Here is a 15,224-nt window from a genome sequence, read left to right on the forward strand (position 1 = left end):
TTTCCACACTTCCTTCCCATTGAGTCATAGTTATTCTTGTCCCAAAGACCAGCTTTTCATCTCTTTTTTCATGGGCCGAAGGTGTTTGTGCAGAGTGAGGTGCTTCCTGCCCGGGCCCCTGGGAAAGCCAGCGGTCTCGGTACATGTAATCTATGTTGCTTGAAAACAGAGGCCAGAGTTCTTAACATCCTGTACAGACTAACATATTTTTAACATGGGGTTGTTTAGAAGGGAATCATGTAGGAAGTACAAAAACAGAAGGAGGGTGGTCTAGTTAGAGTTGTAGTCAAGCCCCTGCAGAGCTTGACTGAGGCCCAGGGTGGGAGTCTTGTTAGAAGAAAGTTTTAAGCTCAAAAAGCAAACAGCCAGTTCAGTTACATAAGAAGGCAAGAGAGTTCAGATAAACCAGTTTATTGCAACATCTCCAACACAGTATATTTTACATAGCTGTTTATACATTAGAAGCTCAAAAGTTAGTTATCACTAAGCAATCCTACCTGACTACCCGCCTACTGTGTAACCTTTAGTCACAGAGGAGTTCATTTTGTCAATAAAAGATTGAATAGCTCAGGATTAGAAACAGAAGCACATAGGGAATGTCTGGGATGGATACAATATGTATGTTAATGTACATGAATTCAGCTTTCAGTGGACATTTCCCTGGGTTCACCCTGGCATAATATATTAACATAAATACCAACTCAGTCTGAAATTTCTTTTTTCTAGCTTTCTGTTCAGCAAAAAACCTCTATAATGGAACTGTGGTCAACAAGATCCAGGATGGAAGTTTGATGCTGAGAACAAGAAGATCATTAAAGTGCTCATCACCCATGGCTGACGGAAGTGAGCTCTTGACAACTTGCTGAAACTTCGTTCACACGATGCGACGCTTGCTGGAATAGATAGAAAGATCCAGAGAGCCACACATAACTGTGGCATGATGGCTTCCAGGGGTTTTTTGGGGGGGAGGGGTGTCCCGTTTCAGTGTCCCAACCCAGAAAAAAAGCACAGGAAAAAACCCCAAAAGTTCCAAAACTTTTGACGTTCTATTCTGCTCCGATCTATTCAGTCATCGTGCAATTCTCGTCTTTGCTTGCAAAACTAATGCTACACACCTCATTCTTACCCAAGCCCTGCTGAGGCAAGGTAACTCTGGCAGCAGACACATGGCACCCTCAGACTCACAGTCCATGAGATGTGCTACGTGAGGCAACATTGTGGGATGTGAAACACATAGCAGTCAAGTACAACATTCCTAGAATGGACATGCTAGGAGATGCTTTGTATCAGCCGGGAGAAAACTTCTTGTTTCCTCCTGAGCTGGGACAAACTTCCTCTGCATGTGACTAGAGTGTGTGTGTGGCCTAATCTGGGGAAGAGGAGCACAACATCTTCTTTTGCTCCTCTCTTCTCCATTTTGTTTTTCTCTATGTGTGTGCCTGCCTGTAGTCACTTGGGACTAACTCCCTTATGGGATAGTTCCACATGTATATATACTTTTGTAACCTAAGTCTGACTTCAGGGATCTAACTGTGAACTGAATGAATCTGAGTAAACTACTTTTATATTCACTTTAATAAGATTGTCATGTATATTCTTTTTAAGAGGGACAAGAAAGGATCTTACCAGGAATCTTATATAGAGAGGTTCAGACGAACCTGCAACAAGCAAACCATTGTGCATTTAAAGGGGAATGTTTAAACTCTGCTGAGACATAGAACTTGCTAACGCAAGTTAGGAAGGACATCATTAAACAATATATCCTCTCCTGCCTCCCTGAACATTCCCACAAACATGCTAGTACACTGTGTACCATTGAAGGCTTGCAGTACATAAGGAGAGGCACGGGCATTTTTCCCATTAAGTCCCCCGTTGGCTGAGAGGCACAGGGAGTTCTTGCCATGACAGTTGTAAGTCCGGCATGCTGCTGGTGGGCAGCTGAGCCCTCCGAGGCCTGTGGCAAGTGTATCCAGCTTCCACCGCCCCACCTCCCCACATGGGCCTGGTTGCAGTCATATCATTTTCCTTTACTTCCATTGACTGATGGTACAACTCAACCCGTACCTAAGAACTAAATTCTGAATTCAGTACATTTTGCTGCAAATGGCATCACCCACCAACCACCACTTCTCAAAGGGTGGGGTCAAAATTTCCCAGTCAAACCCGAAGCCAGCTAAGTTACTCAAGCACCAAAGGCAGAAAATTCCACAAGGGCCTCTCCCACGCCCTGGTAGCAGAAATACAAATGTGACTCACCTGGCTCTGCTTCGCCAAGTTACAGGGAAGCTACAGCCAAGTTACAGGGAACCAGGCAGAGGGCCTTCTCGGTAGTGGCACCCGCCCTGTGGAACACCCTCCCACCAGATGTCAAAGAGAAAAACAACTACCAGACTTTTAGAAGACATCTGAAGGCAGCCCTGTTTAGGGAAGGTTTTAAAGTTTCATAGATTATTGTATTTTAATATTCTGTTGGCGTATTAAAATAAAATAATGGGTGGGGTATAAATATTATTATTATTATTATTATTAGCACCATATTTTCTTCTCTGAATAGTGGTCGTACTCCTAGGATGTAAGCGAGAGGGTCTTTCTCAGCTTTTCTCCAGGAGCTGCTTTTCACTATAGATGCTGAGGATTGAACCCGAGACCTTCTGCAAACAGCGCATGGAGCTATGTGTCATCCCCCTCTCTGTGCTTTTAGCAGTTAAAATCTCTGTGTTAATGGAGCTCCCTTCTCATGCGTTACACCGATGGTTCAGGTAAACGACTCCTGTGAGAGGAAACAGGAGCTGGTCATTTGTTGCTACACCTTGCCACCGAGTGGTATGAAAACTTTTCAGAAGGAAAGCAAAAGAGATGCAGATCTTTAGACGTTATATCTTCCGAACAGACCAACTAAGTGAACTCTGTTTTGGGATTTGGGACTCCACTGCGACCTAACTACAACCTACAGCACAGTTGTGGAAAATAATGTTGAAGTTAGAACTGTGGTGTTCACATCTTGAAGCATTTATATATTAATGAATAATATAGAGTATATGTAAAAATAAAATAAAAATGCATGGGGACCCTCATGAGCAATGCAGTGTGAACAAGCATTCGTCTGACCTTTTCCCTAGACATTAGACCACCCACACTTGGTACTCGTAAACCGGCCGGCTGCTAATTTGGTGGGTGTGTTTTTATTTTGTGTTTTCCAAGTTCTGTCTGGGTATGTGAATCCCAACGCTGTTAAATGCAGGTGGCCTGCTTATTGCTACCAAATGTCTTACATCGTGTCTTTTCATTATCACACAACCTGTTTTCTTTGTATTGCCCCACTGGGGCCGCTTGTGCAGGTGGAAATGTAGCTCCCTCCGATTCTGGAGAAAAGAAGCCAGAGAAAAGAGAACTGAGTTGCTAAAGGCCTGCTTTCTTTCTTGATTCTGGTGAGACTTTTCGTGGCTTTGCATTAATTTCCATCTGCTGGACAGGCCCACACCCCTGAATTTCTGCAGCATGAGGATTTGGGCTTCACATTGTAACATCGTCAAGAATTAAATTCACATACGTATGAAATTATTTTGACTTCTTTACCTGGATTTTCGTAGCCCTAATCCAAAGCAGTGTGCTAAAAACCAAATACGCTCTGATATATCCCAAACCAACAATAAATCAGCATATCCCTATTTCAAAGCAACAGTTGATAGCATTAAAGCCAATGCATAATAAAATAGAAACAGAGGCGTCAATCATTGGCTGTGATGATTAGCATATGCTAATGAAACACAGCTTTTCTTGATCCTCTGGGAAGAGGTAATAATCTAGCCTTTGGCTCCAAAAGCTGAGCTTCCTACCACCAGGCTCTGCTCTGTGCTTCTCCTCCTTTAAACCGAGAGATGGAAAGCTCTGCGCTATCTTGAATAATTTTGGCGGACCAGCTTAGCCCAGACACTTCCCCATGGACTGCGGGGTTAACCGCAAATCTTAGAAGAAACCCAGCCTCCTTGCTTCACAAAGCAAATTTCCATTACATTCTCCTGACACTTGCAAACTCTTTATCTTGGAGGAAACAACTGGGTGAGGGCGGTGAGGAAGTCAGGGGCCAGGCAGCACCCCCTTCCTCCCCTGCCTGGGTGGTGTGAATGGCTGATAACAATGGGGAGGGCGATAAGGGTCTTTCTGGGGCTGGTGAGATAGCAGAGGGGCAGCAGGAAGACTGCTGGGTTTTGTGCTAAAGGGGCTCAGCCACAAGACCTCAAAGGAAATGATGCTAATCCAAGTGTCAGGGCTCAGGGTCACTGCTGCAGAACTTCAGCTTGTTGCTTCTTGGGAATTAGGGACACGGACAGGACTTGAGTATACCACGTAGTCCAAATGCTCTCTTCATAATATAAGGATGACAGACGGAGGGTTATGGTATTCCACTTTGGTTTAGAAGTCAGCTTTCATTCTTGACTGGAAGACATGCTTCTGTTAAGAGAGGGACCACGAGGTGTTGCATTCCTGGGTTTGTTCTGGTTTTTCATTTGTGTGAATAGTTGTGAAGTGCAGCGTTATTGTCACCTTATCTGTGCCAGAGGCTGTGTGGTGGTGGTTCCGAAGGACGTGTCATGATCCCCCATTCTCTCTGAGCAAGGAAATGTGCCGTGCACACAAACAGGAAATATCTTGTTGAGTTCAGGCCGTTTTGCTTCATAGAAATAAGGTTTAAGAATCTGTGTAACGGTGAATGCGCTGGAGTCAAGTTTAACGGCCACAGCTTGCATTTCGAAAAAGCAAAAAAAGTCTAGACTTGGTGGTAGTAGAGGAGAGCAGGGTTTGGAGATGAATTACTCTGCACTGAAGGCCCGAATGCTAGAAATATGCTTTTCAGTTGTGACACTTGTCTGCCTCACAGAGACTGTGACTCCTTTGTCACATATGTGTCATTGTCACTACTCCGAAGCTTTAGCCTGTTTCATAGAATTGTAGAGTTGAAAGGGACCATGAGAGTCATCTAGTCCAGCCCCCTGCAATACGGGAATCTTTACTCGAATGTGGGGCTTGAACCCACAACCCAGAGAATAAGATTCTCAATCTCTACTGGCTGAGCTATTCAGGCATTTATTTGTTTCTTTCCAGGTCAATCCAAAGTGTTCAGTTACTGTCAAACCCCAAACGTTGCAGAAGAGAGAAGTAGGGAAGGTTTGGTTGGCAAATGTTGCTGATTTATATTCTGATTGCCCCATCTGAGATTTCTAGCTGTAGCTTTTGGAGGACTGAACAAATGCCAGATCCTAACCTCTGCTAACACAGTGCATACAAATGTATAGCACTGCTAGGTCAAGAGCAGAGGGAGACAGTGGTAGCAAAGGGGGAATGTGCAAAAGATCTTTATTTTGCACACATGTGCACTTGGAATGTACATGAAAGTGGGAGCCCCTTTCAGTCAAGCACAGGAACGCCTGTGCATCCCTAATATTAGATGCTGTCAGGCAGGACATGAAGGCCATGTGGGAGAGTTTTGTTTGCTCCACATTTTTAGTGAACCAACCTGATTCCTGGACTAAGACACAGATTTAGCATAAGGATCCTTTGGATTTCACAGTCCTCTGAATTTTGTTACACGTTTCTCGCTTTAAAAATGCACCAAAAGGTCAAAAAAATAAAATAAAAAAGAATCACAGATTAATGCTAAAATTGGAGAGAGCAGATTTATGAATGAGCACGTGCAACAGAGACATGGACTGGTAAATGAATGGATCTCTCCCTAAGCCATGTTCTGTCCTCAGAATCTGATGTCCAGAGATATCCTGCCTCTTGAATGGTTCCATTTAGCTCTCATGACTCACAACGGCTAACAACAGGCATTTCCTCGTTCCTAATTCAACTACACAGCCTTCGCTCCTCAAACTGTTCTCTTGCCACTAGATCATGCTTCCTCTTTCAAATAAATACATATGATTTATATATAGTGAAATGTCACCATCCCAAAGTCTGCTTCTCTCTCTCTCTTTTTCTTTTGAACCAAACAGAAGGCCGTCTCTTCTGCGAGTCTGTCTTTTCATCATATTTCTGTTAACACTCCTATTGCTTGGCACGAACATTTTAAAGGCATGCCTGTCTCGTACGCCCTGCCATCTACTCTTCCTTATTTGTGTGTGCTGTTTGTGCTCTCTGGTGCTTGTTTGTGTGCGGCTGAGCGGCTGAATCATGGTGAAGTCCCACAATACACAGATTCAGTCGCAAGCTTCCCACAGGCATCTGGTTGTGAAAACAGGATGCTGAACTAGATGGACCATTGGCCTCATCCTGCGGGGCTCTTCTTATATTCTTAATAATATTACCATACCCTTACTTTTCCCCGTGTGAACTACCAGGCATTGTACTTGTTTATTTTATATTATTGTACTGTATTTTATTACTGTATTTGTGACCCTCAGCTGCCTTGGGAATGCTGGTATCCAAGAGCAGGATAAAGATCTGTTGAGTAAATGGGTAAGTAAATAAACCTTTCTGCTTTATCGGCCACAATGCCAGAGGAAGTAATGTGCATGAGCTTGCAGACTTTTTCCTCTGTTTCTATCCGGGCACACCCGAGCAAATCCAAATTCCCCGGCAGAGCCATTCCTCCTTGTTTATAACATGCTCTTCCTCTGGATGCAGGAGCTGTGAGACTAAAGATTACATTTCTAGCCTTGACCCATTAGTTATCCAAACATCTTGTTTCCACAGGTCCTGCCATCTTCGCACTTCTCCAAACATGTCTGGAAACTCTGCTTCCTGTTGATTGGCTGGGCAGGGATGTGCCCCACAGCATGTGGCAGCAAAAAACCCAACATCCCTAGGCCGTTTCCACCCAGCCACCAGAGCTCAAGGAGGTTTTCCAGTGCAGTAGTGTAGCAAGCTGATGTCCGGTCTGTGAGTGGAAGAGAGATGGGGCAGGAAGTACATTATTTCCCACACACCCTCAGAAGTGGCGGTTATTGTGAAACTAGGCCACACAATGGGTGTTCCGAAAAATATGCTGGAAACACTAATGGGCAAAGAAAACCTGAGTGTGGCACATAATAAAGGTACATCTTACACTATACATTAGAAAGTTATAAAACGGGTTGCCTTAATTCTGAGACAGGGCCAGCCCAAGGCATTTTGCTGCCTGAGGCAGAAGAACAAACGATACCCAGCCACCACAACTGAGTCACAGTGCACCCTATCTGAAGCAGACCAAGTTATTTTGGCATCTGAGGCAGAAAATCCCCAAGTGTCTTTTCAGGGCAGTTAAAATGCAACAACGAAAAATGAAAAAACCTAACCACCTGCTGCCCTTTGACAACACCCTCAGACTGCTGTCTGAGGTGGCCGCCTGACTCTGTCTAAAGAGAGCACTTGATACCCTAAGGGGCAACATGTGTAGGTGTAATGGTGCTCAGCACTTTTCCCACCATCCCTGAAACCACATGCTTCTTTTTTGTCAGATATTTCCTTGCCCTTCCTCTTCCCCCAAACTACCCATCTGCTAAAACTAATGATCACATTTTCTAATGGGTGTGGGAGTATTTGTTGACTGCAGCACATAAAAGTTTGTGTGTGCAGCAAGTTTGTGGGTGTCCACTTAGGAAGTATACACAATAAAAAGGAAGTGGCAGGACATACATTTATTTCCTTCAGGTACTTTAGACCTGTGTCGTTAGTTCTTCCCAAAATGCCCTGTCCCATGCTGTCTTTTTCTCACTGCATGGTTGTCAGCACAGCACAGAGCAAAGTGTATTGTGGCTGTTGCCTATAAACTTCTCCGTACGTTTTCCACATGACTATAGCTCAGGGGTAGAGCATGTACTTTGCATGCCAAAGATCCCCAGTGCTATTGCAGGTGCCAGTGCTTGTCTGAAACACTGGAGAGCTGCTGCCAGTCAGTGCACAGAATCCTAGAATTGCAGAGTCGGAAAGGACTCTGAGGATCATCTAGTCCAGCCTTTCTCAACCTGTGGGTCCCCAGATGTTGTTGAACTACAACTCCCATCACCCCCAGCTAGCAAGGCCAGAGCTCAGGGATGATGGGAGCTGTAGTCCCATCTGGGGACCCACAGGTTGAGAACCACTGAATTCTAGTCCAACCCTCTGCAATGCAGGAATATGCAACTGTCCTATACAGGGATTGAACCTGCAACCTTATCATTACCAGCACCACGCTCTAACCAAGTGAGCTATCCATCTTATACAAAATGTATTGACCACGGAGGGTCTCGAACCCCCAATCTTCTGATCCTAATTCCTTATCCATTAGGCCACACAGTCACAAGAATAGCTGACATGGTGCCATCTGGATACTGTTGGACCCCTGCCAGCATGCCCAATGATCAGGGGTGATGGGAGTTGTGGGCCGACAACAATGCTGAGCTGCGGTGATCAAGGGTCTGACAGCTTCCTAGAACAGCTAAAGGTCCACAGGTACCCCACATATATTGCTCCCCACATTCTGGTTTTGCAGAAGTTCCACTTGCAGCTGCTGGTGGACCATCTTTGTTTGTTTATTATGGTGCTAACAGAGTTTTTGACTCCAAATCTGGTGCCCTTCCCAAATATTTATTCATTTACGTTTCTCTTTCCAGCTCAGCTTGGAGTTCTGACTCTCCTCAGCTATAAGCCTGCCAAGAGCTGAATGCAGCCCCTTTGGGCTCTCCCATCTCTGATCCCAAAGAGCTCTTGAAGGCAGTGAGCTTTTCCGCCCCACGTTCTTTCTTATATTCCGCAAAGCCTGGCCTGCAGGCTTTGGTGGAGAGGCCATTTTACACTCTTATGCCTTCCTGATAAGCCTATCCGTGAAATGCATTGTTTGCGTATGGTAGAATCCATATCTCTGCCTAAGCCGTTCCACGTTTTGGAAGCTCGACGTTCTTCCCCAAGGGTAAAAGGAATATAAACTACATAATAAGCAAGAGGCAGGTGACTAAATTGTTTTTAAATGCTGAGTGTGTTTGTGGTAAGAGGGTTCCACAGGAAATCTGAAGGTCCTGAGCTAAGGAGGTGAACAGACCATTCTGAAAGCTCTGTGCTCCTCTAGTTCACAGGCTTGCTAACAAGACAGTAAAATATAAATTGTAGCTGGGCTATGTAGAAATAATAACCTACAGAGCTTGTGTTCCTGAACTCCCCACTCCCTTTCTTTAGCCCTTTGTAATATCTAAATATGGTTTGACGCTCAACATCAAAAAAAAAACAAAGATCATGGCCACTGGTCCCATCACCTCCTGGCAAATAGAAGGGGAAGAAATGGAGGCAGTGAGAGATTTTACTTTCTTGGGCTCCATGATCATTGCAGATTAAAAGACGCCTGATTCTTGGGAGAAAAGCAATGACAAACCTAGACAGCATCTTAAAAAGCAGAGACCTTGCCAACAAAGGTCCGTATAGTTAAAGCTATGGCTTTCCCAGTAGTGATGTATGGAAGTGAGAGCTGGACCATAAAGAAGGCTGATCGCCGAAGAATTGATGCTTTTGAATTATGATGCTGGAGGAGACTCTTGAGAGTCCCATGGACTGCAAGAAGATCAAACACATCCATTCTTAAGGAAATCAGCTCTGAGTGCTCACTGGAAGGACAGATCGTGAAGCTGAGGCTCCAATACTTTGGCCACCTTATGAGAAGAGAAGACTCCCTGGAAAAGACCCTGATGTTGGGAAAGATGGAGGGCACAAGGAGAAGGGGACGACAGAGGATGAGATGGTTGGATGGTGTTCTTGAAGCTACCAGCATGAGTTTGACCAAACTGCAGGAGGCAGTGGAGGACAGGAGTGCCTGGCATGCTCTGGTCCATGGGGTCACGAAGAGTCGGACACGACTAAACGACTAAACAACAACAACAATATCTACGCCATGTTGTTCCAGCAAAGTGATTGAATTGTGCTCTGCCCTCTTAAGCAGAGCCCAGCCTCCAGGCTCTCGCTAGACGAAAACATGTGCAAGGCTAACTTCGGAGCCTGCCAAGGAGCTGCATACAACCTTGTAAATAAATCAAGTTGCAAACACCTGTGTGGAGTCTGAATTCAACAGTCAAGGCTCAACACACTCATCTGCAGCGTGAATTATTTTTTTGCCTGCTATCCATGCAAATGAAATTATCCACTGTGCTTAGCCACTGATTTATCGTTTCCAGGGCTAGATGTTGTGGCATCACTGAAAGAACAGTTGGGGCACTATGTTTTGTGCACTTTTACTATGAAAGTTGCCTCTAAACCATCCCCAGTATCTCAGCCTAGCTAAGATCCCCATGCAGAAGCAAGCTGTCACTCATTCATCGCTTGTTGGATTAGGAGCCATGGATTTAAATCAAACGCATATTGAAAATGTGCCTTTTGAATATGGGCATTGTCATCCTGTATTGCATTGCATGGCCTTCCATGGGTTGCATGAGGGCGTGAGCATCGAAATTCTCGCGCAACTAGTTACATGTAAATTAATCATGACTTGAGCAGGATCAGCTCGTAGCTTTTCTTGCCTGCTTTATAAAATAGGGCATAATTAGCAGAAATATGATCAAAGGGCAGGCTCTCAAGAGGCTGGGTTTTATTTTATTTTTTTGTCTTGTTCAAGAAAGAAAAAGACTTGGGGCTGATGACCTTTCCTAGCATATAAACCATATGCATCTGTATCAAAGAGGGATTGTGGTCTAGTGGCGAAGGAACAGTTTGGGGGCTTAGATCCTGTAAGTAAATTATACAGAAGGAGGTGTATATTTCTAGCTACAAGCCATGATGGTAAAATAGAAACATGCAAAGGTAGTATCCTTCTGAATGCCAGATCCTTTGAAGTACAGAAAACAGAGGGTGGCTGTCACCTTTGTTTCTTGCCTGAGAGCTTCCAGTGAGGGATTCCAGTGTCCCCATACCTGCCATAAAGGTACGCAGTCCAGGCCTTTGGGCATGCATTCCATGCACAGGCAAAAGATTGCCCTTTTGCCCATCCCCTCCCCACAATTGCTGGCCCTGCCTTCCCCTGCCCCAAGCAAATTTGGTGGTCTGTTGTGAGGGGGGTGGGCTGAGAGAGAGATAAGAAGCTGTGGTGAGAGCTTGCAATGCAGGCCAAACAGAGCCCGCCCATAGCAACGCTACTTTAGGACCGCTTGATGTGAATCAACTTGTGAGAAACTGCAAAATGTATGCAAAAGGGGGGGGGCATCCAAGACATAAAATTTCACAATAAATCAATTGATTTCTGTTATTATTTTTACCACAGTGGTTTTTATTTCCATATTTCCTAGCCATTGAAAGGGGGGTGGGGTTGGAATGCAAACTGAACCAGAAAACTGGACTGCATATTCTGCCCTTGAATGTAGCTTCTCCCTCCCCAAAAAATAGGTTGTGTGAGGGGTGTTTGTAAGGGTAGGAGCAACAAGCACACTCCGGGCTTGTCCACGCCTGAGTTTAGTGGGTAACTGAAAGGGTTTGCATTCCCATTTAAGTAGTATTGCCTGCATAAACAACTCCTATCATGATGGTTCTCCCCTGTAAATTCAGATTTTTCTCATCCAGGGATAATCTAATAAATTTTGAAATGCAACTCCAAACCTTCATCATCAGGGCGGTATAGAAATTTAATAAATAGTAATAAAAGAATAATAATGAGGAGGTCAAATCTGAACAGGGAAAAACACGAATTCCAATTGAGATCCAACTCCAATGTGAACATGGCTTTGAATTCTTCAGCAGGTTTCCCTGACCATCAGCACCGAAATGTATTTTTCAGCTGCTGTCGCTGGCTTCTGAAAAATGAGCCTTTCCCCACTTTTAAGTTCTCAACTATTAGAAGCATTGCCACAGCCATAAGCACTTCAAAAGCGGTGCTGCTACCATTTGCTGCAATTTTCCCCAGGAAAAAACAACCCCTCTCCCCTCTTGAAGTTTGGCTGCTAGACGCAGTCTCCTTCCTGCACATGTCCTTCTCATGGCCGGGAGGGCATTTCAAAGGGGCACAGGGGATGTTTTCTCTTAGCCCTTCTGGCCCTTATTTCCCCCCTCAAACCATTTCTCCACGTACGGCTGAAAAGCAGCCGGGAACCTCTGGCCCTCTTGGGCTTGTGCCGTTTGCGAACATGATTAATGAGGGAGACGAGAGCACAAAGGAGCTGGCTGCTCTTAGGATGACTGTACAGCCTAGCTAATTGGGTTTCCCAGGTGCAGCACCACCGCATGCGGGGGCCCTTGAAACGCGCTCGTGCCATATGCGAAAGCACCCTTCATCTGCAATGAAAGGTGGCTGCAGTTGGTGCCATTGATAGGGCAGCCATGACCACAATATATTCCTATCTCGAAAGGAAGAAAGAAAGAAAGAAAGAAAGAAAGAAAGAAAGAAAGAAAGAAAGAAAGAGAGAGAGAGAGAGAGAGAGAGAGAGAGAGAAAAGCCCCCAAGGGAACCAATATTAGAGATTAGAAAGGGGGATGGTTTCTAATATCTCTATTCACTTCAGAGCTAATTTCCCCCTCCTGATACAGATCCCCTTTCACTGCTGTGACCTAAGGACTTTCATCACTGGAAAAGCTCCTCACACACACCATAATTCTGACAACAAAAGAAACTTCTCTGATTTGACTTGACTTGGCTCGGCTCAGCTCTGTAACCTCATCATGAGATTACAACTCTGATGGGGGCGGGGGCAAGGGGGTGGGGGAGAGAATCAAGAATAATACCCGAAACAAGAGTCCCATTGATACAGCCTGAGTAATGCTCAGCTCCTGCTAGTCAGACCCTTTGGGCTGGAAGCTGAAGCCATCTTATCTCTAAGGAGACAGTGTGTTTCTGTGATAGTAGATGAAAGCTGGCCCAGCCATTGAGGAGCTCGTGGAATCCAAAAGGAACGCTGGGCTCAATCCACCAAGCAATGCTGCTCCACTGTTTCCAAGCCCTGATGACACCGAGGGAGAGGCATTTTCTGGGATTATCCACTTACTTGGCACATAAAAGGCAAGCAGGGAGGCCTCGGAGGGATGTCTATATGGACACCATCCATTCACACTGCTGGACAAAGTCTCTCATTTTCACAAGCAGAAGTGAAGAGGGCATGTCTTGAGCCAGTGTGACTCCCTGGGTGCATGCACAATCACTTTCCATTGGCTACGTTGCAGGAAAAACCTCTGAATCTGAATCTGAATCGCAGAACTGAATGATCTCTACTTTCTGGACATGGCACGAGATCTGGAACAATGTCAGCACTGCCAAATCCCAGCCTCATCACTCCTGCATTATAAGGCATAAAGTACCATAAAATCTTAGCTCTTTTGTTCATTTTTTGGGGGGAGTTTTATTACTGGCAATAATGGCTCAAGCAGCTGGAGCAGTAGGTAAGGTCATGACCTAATTCTCACAAATGTACAGAAAGGGATGGGTAAAACCTTTCTAACTTGACTTCCATCTATTTTCTGGTACGATTTTCCATCTGTGATACTGTGCTTCTCCTTGTGGTCATGCATGCAGGTACATGACTCATAGAACTGTAGAGCTGGAAGGACCCACAAGGGTCATCTAGTTCAAACCCCCTGCAATGCAGGAATCTTTTGACCAACGTGGGGCTCAAACCCACGACACGGAGATTAAGAGGCATGGTGACTTTGAACACCGGTTGCTGGGAAAAGCACGTGGGCAGAGTGCTGTTGTGCTCAGGTTCTACTTATGGAATTCCTATGGACATCTGGTTGGCCAGTGTGAGAACAGGGTGCTGGGCTAGATGGGCCATTGACCTGACCCTGCAGGGCTGCTCTTATCTTCTTATCAGAGCACTAGGTAGGTTGAATTTGGCATGGTGTGTGTGGAGGACTTGACATGAGGCTGCCATTTGTAACAGCAGCTCCATGTTCAGCACATGGCGCACTTCCCCATCTCAAACCTTGTTAATCCTGAGGATTTAGATAAAAGCAAGGAACTCTCATATATGGTTCCATTTAGAGGTGAATAGGGATGTGGATTTGGATGTGGGTAATGCAGGTTCAGGATGCGGGTGGCGCTGTTGGTTAAACCACAGAGCCCAAGGCTTGCCGATCAGAAGGTCGGCGGTTTGAATCCCCACGACGGGGTACGCTCCAATTGCTCGGTCCCAGCTCCTGCCCACCTAGCAGTTCGAAAGCACGTCAAAGTGCAAGTAGATAAATAGGTACCACTCCGGCGGGAAGGTAAACAGCGTTTCCGTGCGCTGCTCTGGTTCACCAGAAGCGGTTTAGTCATGCTGGCCACATGATCTGGAAGCTGTACACTGGCTCCCTCGGCCAATAAAGCGAGATGAGCGCCACAATCCAAGAGTCGTCCGCGACTGGACCTAATGGTCAGGGGTCCCTTTACCTTTTAACGCAGGTTCAAATCCTTGGCTATGAAGCTAATTGGGTCACTATCTCTCTCCCTAATCTTCCTCACAAGGTCGCTGTAATGTCAAGACAGCATTGTGGAGGAAGAACAAACACAAAACATCTCAAAAGCAGCACTGCCAGCTCTGTTGCCGCAATGCCTACTGTTTTTCTAAAGAAGAAACACCTGGCAAGGTTGCTCCATATCGTATTTTTTTTTATTTTTAAAACAGGCTGTCGTGCTTCCTTCGCTTTAATTAATCTCACGGAAGGTGTCCGCGATGAATTGCTGGTCTCCTGCGCAGAGCTTCAATTTACAAATAACAGGTGCCTTACAAATAAGTGCAAATTAGGAGGATTATTCATCTTTCACTTTGAGTTATAGGCAAAGGAGGAAATTCATCAATTCAGCATTCTTAAGCTGGATGGCCCCCTTCCTTCTTGTATTCTCTCGCAGTCCGCATAACTTTGTGCAACGTCGCCTCTGACAGAGAATGCTTTAAATCCTAAATTAGAACCGAACAAATGAGTAGAAGCATTGCATGATGTATCTGGTGCTGGGCTAGACCACTGCAGGGAGGGGGCGAGGCAGAATGCTGCCCCCACACCCGGCACACACACACATTTGAACAAAACTCCTTACGCATACAAAACTTGCATGTCCAGGAAAAGGCTACCCTAGATTTGCCTTGAAGAACTAATCTTCTATATGTAGCAATGCAAGCTCCTGGTTTTGTAGGGAGAGTGAGCTTGGGCTAGATGCTCTCAGTGGGCTTTCTCCATGCAACCTTCCATATTCTCCACCTGTCAGTCCCCACTGCTTCCTAGTGAAAAGGGAGCAGAGTAGCGAACCAGAGGCAGCAGAAACTGTGGTTATTTCTTCTTGTTCACTCCCGTTGCTTGCTAGCACTCTCCCTCTGTGCCGGACTGTC

This window comes from Podarcis muralis, chromosome 2 (assembly GCF_964188315.1).
Source record: "Podarcis muralis chromosome 2, rPodMur119.hap1.1, whole genome shotgun sequence".
Lineage (NCBI taxonomy): Eukaryota > Metazoa > Chordata > Lepidosauria > Squamata > Lacertidae > Podarcis > Podarcis muralis.